The sequence below is a fragment of the Myotis davidii genome, unplaced genomic scaffold (assembly GCF_000327345.1).
Source record: "Myotis davidii unplaced genomic scaffold, ASM32734v1 scaffold705, whole genome shotgun sequence".
Classification (NCBI taxonomy): domain Eukaryota; kingdom Metazoa; phylum Chordata; class Mammalia; order Chiroptera; family Vespertilionidae; genus Myotis; species Myotis davidii.
Window position 1 is genome coordinate 813,579 of NW_006296405.1, and position 9,510 is coordinate 823,088.

Here is a 9,510-nt window from a genome sequence, read left to right on the forward strand (position 1 = left end):
CATTTCCTTCCTGGAGGGCATGATGTACGGGAGTCAATGGCCTGTGCGTCTTGTGCAGAATTGGGGCAGAGCTCTAGGGCTCAGCGGCTGCTTTTCAAATGTTCACGGAAATGTGATCACTTGGGTGGTCCTCAGAGCCCTCACAGTCAGGCCCCCGAACGCCCCCGTTACGTGGGCTCAAAATCAGCGATCGGATCGCATCCCAACGCACCCGGATAAAGCAGGGGCCTTCCGGCGTTCACAGGTGAGTCAAGCGTGTGACCGTCTTCCAAAGTCTGTGACCTCCCGCCGCTGGGAAGGGGGCTCCACCCAAGAAGTAGGGCTGTTGTCGGGGACACCTGAAAGGTGCTGCAAAGCCCCACAGGAATCTAAACCGCAGCACGGCCGCCTGCAGCCCTTCCGCCAGTGGGTGAGGCCCTCACAAGGGTAGCTTCTCCCCTTCTCCGCTCTGTACTGTCTACGGGGTCCCTCCCCCGGCCCAGTGCAGGGGCCCATCTCCACTTGGGCTCTGGCAGCTACTCCTCCCATTTCCTCCTGTTCTGCTGCTACGCAAACAGCCTCCAGGGCCCCCATCGTGTAGATCCTCAAACACATCTGGCTACAGCCTTCTCAGCCCCTTGGGAGTGAGCCACGCCCTGCAGATTGCAGACTCTGCCTGGCTCTCGGAGCCCTCACAGCCAGGCCTCCAGCCTTCCTCCAGCCTTCCCTTCCACCCCAACCCTTTCCTCCCCACCGCTGCCGCTCCCGTCCAGCTCCAGCCACGTCCATCTGTGCCCTGACTCCAAGATTGAAAAACCAGCCCGTCTCACATGCTCTGTCATTTTGGTCAGTGTTGCCGCCATCATCCCGTGTCATCATATTGTTACTCTTACTAACATTCCAAACTGCAAATGATCAGCTAAGAAAAGAAAGGCCAAAACATGCTGAAAGCTGAGCTGATCACTGAGGTTGCAGAATTAATTGTACGGGGAAGAGACGAAGAGAGGGCGGGGACCAGCTGGCGCTCAGTGTCCTGGGGATGAACGGCTGCCTGCTCGCCCCTCGATGGCTGGAGGGCTCAGACGGAGGTGGGTAATGGACGGGCAGCGAGCAGCGGAGCCCGGCCACGTTCCTGGACCTTGTCCCCTGTCCCCAGTTGCCTGGTACCTGGCCCTCGGGTGACTTAGGGATGGGGGACAGAGTCCGGCGGCAATCACCTGATAAAAGGTGATGAATGGTGTGGGCACTGATTGGTTTGCTATCACAGGGGCGCTCACAGGCAAGCTGGTTGCTATCTCCAGAAATTGGGCAGTCCCTCCCCCGGTCTGCAAATCCCAAAGGTGTCAAAACAGAAAATAAAAAGGAGGATGGCCGAAGAGCCAGAGCAGCAGGGAGTCTTTGGGGGGCTGTAACCTCCCCATGAACCCCACCCAAAGAGGTGGGACAGGAGAGCCACCACAGGCAGGTGAAAGCCGGATCCCCAGGTGCCCTCACAGCGCATTCAGTCCTCTCCCCTTGCCCCCGGGGCCCAGTGCAGGGTGGACGAGAGCTTGAACTTCACCGGCAGGTTACTGCTGTGTGACCATGGGTAAGTTACTTGACTCCTCTGAGCCTGAGAGATAACTGGGAGAATTAAACAGATGCCTTTACAGAAGCTTATCTACTTAGAGATGCCTAACTCCTGCCTCAGAGACTCCTTCGTGCTGGCGAAACCTGGATTTCCTGGCTCCACCCAGACCTTTGTTAACTTAAAAAAAACAACATTCAAACCTGTAAAGAATGTTTGTGAGTTTATTTGAGCCAATCTGTCGACAATTGCTGGAAGCAGAACCTCAACGAATTGAATAAATGCTCCGGAGAATGGCGGGTTACATCTGTATTTATACATTGCAATCAAAGGTGGGACGTAGGTGGGTTACATGAAATCCATTGGTGATAGACTAGAGAGGCGGGAGAAAGCAAAAGCGGCGGGGGCGGGGGGGAACCCCTGGGATTGGATAAAAAGTAAAATGATAGACACATACTTAGGTGGGTGCAGGAACAACATGATAACAATGAAGGAATTTGTGGTATCTGTCCTGGCGCCCAGCACATTAGGTTGTGCCCTAAGGGGTCCATGCCCTAAGGGGTCCGGAAGAAAGAAGTTACAAGTTACCCAGACATTTCAAGGGCATGTTATTATAGATGCAAAAAGACAGATAGGCTCAGTTAAGGTAAAGGTTGACCTTGTCAGTGAAGATACCGACCTAGGATGTAACTACCCACCATAACTGCTTTTAGTTCAAGTTTAATTTCAGACCATCCTTTGTGGTTACTTTAGGTCTCTGAGTTTGCAAGACCGCCATGCAGGCCTCCCCTGAGCTTGTCAGGTCAGCATGTGGCCCCTTTCGCCCACACCTCCATGGGGCTAGTGCCTGGGCCTTGACACTCTGTAAATTGTAGAGAGATAGCAAGGCCAAGAGAAGTGTCTGTCTTAAGGAGCTCTCAGGGAACAGTAGGGAGACTATGGGGCAATTCGGAATCAACCAACGCCATAGGTGGGAAGCCTGGCTAGGCTGGGTGGGCCTCCACCACTGAACTAGGAAGGCCCAGGACACAGATACTGCCCCGGGTGTGAGGAGTCCCTTCCGGTGCCACACACAAGGGCTAGCACCCTCCAGCTGGGTCCACGCCTGTTGTAGCCCCAATACTGAAGTTAGAGGTATTCAGTAAACACACGACAGACACTATTTTCAGCTCTGTTCGGCCCAGGATGAGAAACAAAGTCACATCCTCAGAGGAGAATGGAAAGGCCATATCCTTCTCAAGTTCCCAGCAGTGCCTGTACACTCCAAACTGTGGACTACTTACTTGTTTATTTATGAATGAACACTTTTTAACACAAGCTGATTTCTCTTGGCCATCTTTTATCTACAAATCCGATGAAGGCTAAAAAATCTGGAGTGCCTCTCCTTTAATACTCACTCCTTCATCCCGCCTACTCCCAGCACAAAGATATCTTTGTATAGTTTCTGACGAGAGAGCAACATTTCACTGATGTGATTTCACAGCATTCTGTAGCCGGCACTCCCTGTCACGGCCTCTCGGCCAGCCCTGTGGCGGTGTGAGCCCAGGGCTCGGACCCCAGGGCAGCCCTGTTTGCGGAAATGCCTGCCTCATCCTCCCCAGGCTTTCTTGAAGAAAGTGAAGTGAAATGAAACCCTCCCACACACCTTTAAAAGCGTATACTCTACATTCCAGTTGTCGTAGTAACATGCTCAGGCGGCCCGGGTGCCTTTATGTGTCTTGGTGCTGATGGACCATCAGTTACCATGAGAACAGGAGTGGTTTGAAACACAGGGAATCTTGTGGTTCTCATCTTTGTGCCGTGTGAAAAACAAAACCCACGTCTACAGGGACAGCCTCAGCAAAGCTCAGGGAATTTAACAATGGAATGTGAAATCTTCGTCCAAGGGGGCCTAGAAACCACTAGACCAGCGGTTCTCAACCTGTGGGTCGCGACCCCTTTGGTGGTCGAACGACCCTTTCACAGGGGTCGCCTAAGACCATCCTGCATATCAGATATTTACATGACGATTTATAACAGTAGCAACATTACAGTTATGAAGTAGCAACGCAAATAATTTTATGGTTGGGTCACAACATGAGGAACTGTATTTAAAGGGCCAGAAGGTTGAGAACCGCTGCACTAGACTTTCACTCTATTTGTTCTCTGAAATTTTATTTTGAAGAAAAGGTGTATTTTTAAAAAAAAAAGATTCACTTGCTTTATTGTCACTGTTGAATAGATTAGTTTCAGATGCATAGTCCTACCTTCAGCCTTCAAGACAAATTTGTCACTCCTGCCTCACAGTTAGAATCCTTTCCTGAGCTATGCTTCTCTCTACTCCCCCAGCCCCACGCGGTGACCCACTAGGGATGGGACAGGGCCAACTGACCAGGCGTTCCCCATATTTCAGGCCCAAGGTCCCTGCATTTATTCTCTGACTGTTTGAAAAATGTGAGCTCTTCAAGTTCAAGGACACAACACATGCTTCTTCAGAATTTTCTGCATGGTCCCATTTGTTAATTGATTTGGATTTAAGCTTTCCATTTGGATGTACAGAATTAAGTTTCAGCTGAGAAATCTAACTAGTTAATTTCAGAGGATTTGTGTGTGGGAACAAACTTGAAGGTTTAAAGAAACCAACCCCACAGTCTGAATAGCAGGCTGTGTTAATGACACATTCTTTCATTAGTTCTACTGATGTAACTAACATCCTTTGTGCACTTACCACATGCTAAGCACTGGGCTGAATACGTCACGTGTATTATGTCATATAATCCTCACAGCACCTCGCACACGCACACGCAGCCTGGCTGTACTGCAACAGCCATCGTTGTCGCCTTGGTGGGTGGGCTCCTGAAGGCCGCCCTCTGGGAGAAGGCAGCCCACAGCTGCACACGCCCAGCAGCAGACTGCCGAGGAGGCCAAGGATGAAGGACAGAGAGAGACAGAGAAGGGACCAAGTGGAGCTGAGCAATTCATCCAGCACAGCCAACAGGTGGACCTGAATCATGGACACTGGTTTACAGCTCTCCTGGTGACCTATTTGTGGCAAACATGACTATGTCATGGCACAATGGTGACCAGTGCCCCAGAAGCCAGGGACCAGGAGGCCCAAGAAGACGAAGTCTGAGGGGCAGCGGCAGGGGCAGCATCCTGAAGTTCATGAGGTGGTAGGCCTTCGTCTGCCCGCCCTCCAGCCCTCACGCTCTCCTTGCGCTGAGACTGTCATGAGTCACAGCTTCTCTGCCTCATTTATTATGAATGTATTTTACATCCTAGTCCGGGAGAGAAAACACAAGGTTGAGATAATTGGGGAAGACTGTTCAGAGTAAAATAGCGGGCAGAAAGTGCAGACTCCAAACCAGGGAAGGCAAACAAGGCCCATGGTGAAGTGTTTTCTGTAGGAAGTGGGTGGAGGGTAAAGGGAGGGCGGGGTGTCTGGTGGCACGTGGTGTGGCTGAGAAGCCTGGAGGGCGACTTGTGCAGGAGGATAGAGAGACTACTGTTTTCTCCAGATCACAAGGAAAAAATGAGAAATAAGGCTGCATGCAGAGGGAGGGGCCCGAGTGAGGGAGGAGTGCTGAGAGGGGTCCTGTTTCATGAGAAAGTCCCCTTCCTTCATCTGGTCCTCCCACCTCACGGGAGGGCTGCCCGCACACGCCGTCCCCGCTCCCACCTCTATGGAGATCTAGAATGAAGAGGGAAAAGCCTAGATGGACCGACTGCTTGTGTTGTATTTTTTTTTATTATGGTAAAATATAAATAATATAAAGCTTACCGTTTTAACCATTTTAAGTGTATGATTTCATGGCATTACATACATTCATAAAATATAAATATAAGCCCGGCCAGTGTGGCTCAGTGGTTGAGCGTCGACCCATGAACCGGGTCACAGTTCAGTTCCTGATCAGGGCACATGCCTCAGTTGTGGGCTCAATCCCCAGGCGGGGGCGTGCAGGAGGCAGCCAATCAATGATTCTCTCTCATCGTTGATGTTTCTATCTCTCTCTCCCTCTCCCTGCCTCTCTGAAATAAATAAAAACATATTTTCAAATATAAATATAAAATTTACCATTTAAACCATTTTAAGTGTACAGTTTCATGGCATTAAGCACAGTCACAATTATCCATTTAGGACATTTTCATCATCCCAAGTAGAGCCTCTGTACCCATTAAACTCCCAGTCCACACTCTCCTCAGCCCCTGGTAACCACTATTCTACATGCTCTCTCCAGGAATTTACCTATTCGAGGTGACTTACATCAATGAATCATACGGCATTTGTCCTCTTGTGTCTGGTGTACTTCACTTAGCATAATGTTTTGAAGCGTCATCCCTGCTGCAGCATGTGTTAGAGTTTCCTTCCTTTTCAGGCTGAGTAATAGTCCATTGTCTGTAGATCATTGGTTTATCCACGCCCTTGCTGGTGGACACTGGCGTGTTCCCACCCTGTGCTGTACATCGGTGCACAGGGGTCTGCCTGGCTCCCTGCTTTCACGTCTTTTGGGGGATATACCTAGAAGTGGAATTGCTGGATCAGGTGGTAATTCTATATTTAACTTTTTGAGGAACCGTCAAACTCTTTTCCACAGTGGCCGCACTTCCCCTCGAGCGATCTCAATGAAAACACTGATTTGCTCCGAAACTCTCACGTCAGTTTGGCCTGGAAGGATGTTCCAACATGCGGATTTCAAGAGGCAAGAACTTCCCCGGCTGTGAATATGGGAGCCCCATCTTCCCCACGGGTGCCATGGTGAACTGGGGGCAACTGGAAGAGGGTGACCAAGAGGGCTCATGTCAAGGAAAAAGGAGGTGGCCTGGAGAAGACCCGCTGTCTGCAGAACCTCATCGCAAGAGAAACAAAATACGTCATTATGGGTAGGGACAGATTGTTCACTAGGTTTCCTGGGGTGCTCATTTCACAAAATATCAAGTCAGCATGCTGTATGCCTAAACCTAATGTAATATTGCATGTCAGCTATACCTCCATAATAATAACAGCCGAAACCGGTTTGGCTCAGTGGATAGAGCGTCGGCCTGCGGACTGAAAGATCCCAGGTTCGATTCCGGTCAAGGGCATGTACCTGGGTTGCGGGCACATCCCCAGTGGGGAGTGTGCAGGAGGCAGCTGATCGATGTTTCTCTCTCATCGATGTTTCTAACTCTCTATCTCTCTCCCATCCTCTCTGTAAAAAATCAATAAAATATAAAAAAAAAAATAATAACAAAAGTAAAAGGCTAGTCTCCTAAGGGGTGAAAGGCTGTCACAGACCAACTTTGGCTAAATGTTGCTTCCGGCGCTGGGAGGCAGGGAGGTGGGCAGGGACCTGACCTCGCGGCGCTGGTGGCCGTGGTGGGAAGTTTGATCTTATCCCAAGAGCAACGGTTCACCCTGGGCATGTTTGAGGCAGAAGAGCAATGAGCTCACATGTGTGTTTGTGTGCGGTAAGGGATGGCAAGTGAGGAGGAAATCAATCTCACCACCAAACGCGTCCCTAACTCAGCGCTGGGTGGCCCCGCCTGCCCAGCCTTCGGGAGCTCTGGCCGCCGCGGAGACCCTGCTTCCAGCGAGCGGCACCTCCGGGCTCCCGCTGCAGCTCAGGGACGAACGCTGCTCCTCCCGCCACCAGGGGGCGATACAGAGGCGTTGGGCGCAGCCTGCTGGGGGGGCGGCGCGGGCCAGATTCGGACCGCAGGTTTGGTTTGTGCACCGGCTGAAGCCTCTCTTACTGCCGCCTACCTTTACTCTCATCTCCCCTTTTATAGAAGAGACTGAGTCAGGGGACCCTCGTCCAGCGGCAGATCACAGCCCCTGTTCCCATTCCCGCAGCCTCCCTGACAGCTCTGCAACATGCAGCCCCACAGACTCCCCTTTTCTTCCAGGTCTCCTCACCCGCTCCTCCTCTTCCATCAGTGAAGTTCCTCTTCTTCCTTCTGCCCTAAATGAAAGGATTGTTCCCACGGCTCCTAATTTGGTGTTCCTTTCTTATGTCTCTACACTATCCTGACCAGCTCTTGGTTCCAACCATGAGTTTGCATTGAATATGTCTAAACCCACCTCCCTGGCCAACATCTCTTAGGAGCCCTAATGCCGAGTTCCCCAGTGCCTGGAGGACATCTCCCTGAACGTTCCATGGCCGCCTCACCTCTTCCAGGAAGACGTCTGATTCACCTAGTCTGTGTTGTAGCCAGGTGCCCAACCCTGGTGCAATCGGCTGAGGGCGGGGGTTGGATGGAGGAGGGACGTGGCCCAGAGCATAGCCACGGGGCAGCACGGGGAGAACCCTGCAGACAGGAGAGGAGAAGCAAAAACTGATGTGCCAGAGATAGGAGGGGACCCAGGAGAGACCTGTGAAAGGGGCCAACACAGCTGGGAGTCCTGAGAAGGGCGTGAGCACAAACGGGGCATTGTGTCCCCAGCAAGGAGTGCTGCTAAACAGTCCACAATGCACAGGACAGGCACCCACAACATGAATATCCAGCCCTAAATGTTATCATAGTGCCGAGGTTAAGAACCCTGGGCAGCCCTAGCTGGTTTGGCTCAGTGGATAGAGCTTCGGCCTGAGGACTGAAGGGTCCTGGGTTTGATTCCAGTCAAGGGCACATACCTGGTTGTGGGCTCGATCCCCAGTGGGAGGATGTGCAGGAGGCAGCCGATCAATGATTCTCTCATCATTGATGTTTCTATCTCTCTCCCCCTCTCCCTTCCTCTCTGAATCAATAAAAATATATTTTTAAAAAAGAACCCTGGTCTGCGTAAAGGGTCTGGGGAGTCATCGTTCTTTCTTTCAACCTCTATGTAGGCTTGACATTTTAAATGCAAAGTAGGTATAAAAAAAAAAAGACAGGAAAAATTTGTGTGACAGAAAGGTGAGGACGTGAAGAAGAACGTATAAGCACATTCTTTCCAGGATCTTGCTTATAAAGGGAGGAATTACAGCGACAGAGAAAGAAAGCACGCATCCTGTCAAGCACACTACCACCCCTGTCCCCCATGAGGAATCACCCTGGTGTCTGTGTTTCACAGTTCCTGACCAGTCATACCTGTACCACCCCTCAGGCATAGCTGATGGGACCAGCAGGAGACGCCTGAGCCCGCCAGCTCATCCGCTGGCTGCTACCACAGAGCCTGGTCCAGGTCAGACAAGGCAGGTCTATCAGACTCTCTCTTCTGTACAGACCAGAGAACAAGGCACGTAGGAAGCTGACACTCGAAGGCAACACAGAGCTGGAGTCACAGGGGTCACGACAAGCTAAAGCTATGAGAAACCTAGAGTTAGCAGAACTTAGGAGCAGAGAGCATTGGGCACAGATGGAGGATAGAGCCAGCAGCTGGCAGAATCGGTGGTCTCACTACAGAGGACAGGAGTGAGGGACCATCGCTGCCGCTGCTGCTGGTGCTGCTGAGCTCTCTGGCACCGTCTTGGATCCTGGTCCCCAGGGGTCTGGCTCCCCCCTTGTCATTCCTGTTGACTTTGCACATGCTCTGCCCCCTGTGTAAATCAGTCTAGTGAGTGCCTTCCAGGGGCAGGTCCAGCTGTGTGGGGCCTAAAGCTTGGGAGTCCTCTTCAAGAAAAAGAAAACAACAGCAAGAATACAAAGTCTCTAGGGCTTCATAGCTCACGGGGACTGCGTCTGACGTCTACTCCTCTTCAGGTCTCAACTCCAACATCACTTCCTCGGTAACATCTACGTGCCCTCTCCCCCTCCCCAACTGGGCTAAATCCCTCCATGTTCAGTTCTGTGAGGTCCCAAACAACAGCCACTAGCTACACGTGGCTATTTAAATGAATTGCCATTAAATCAAATAAAACATCCCAGACCTTCAGTCTTCACTAGTCACATGTGGTTTGTGGCTATCATTTTGGACAACACAAATAAAGGACATTTCCATCATCTCAGAAAATTCTGTTGGACAGTTGCTGGTATATATTACCATATCACTAGTGATGACACCCCCCTCCCACCACTCCACCCCCCAC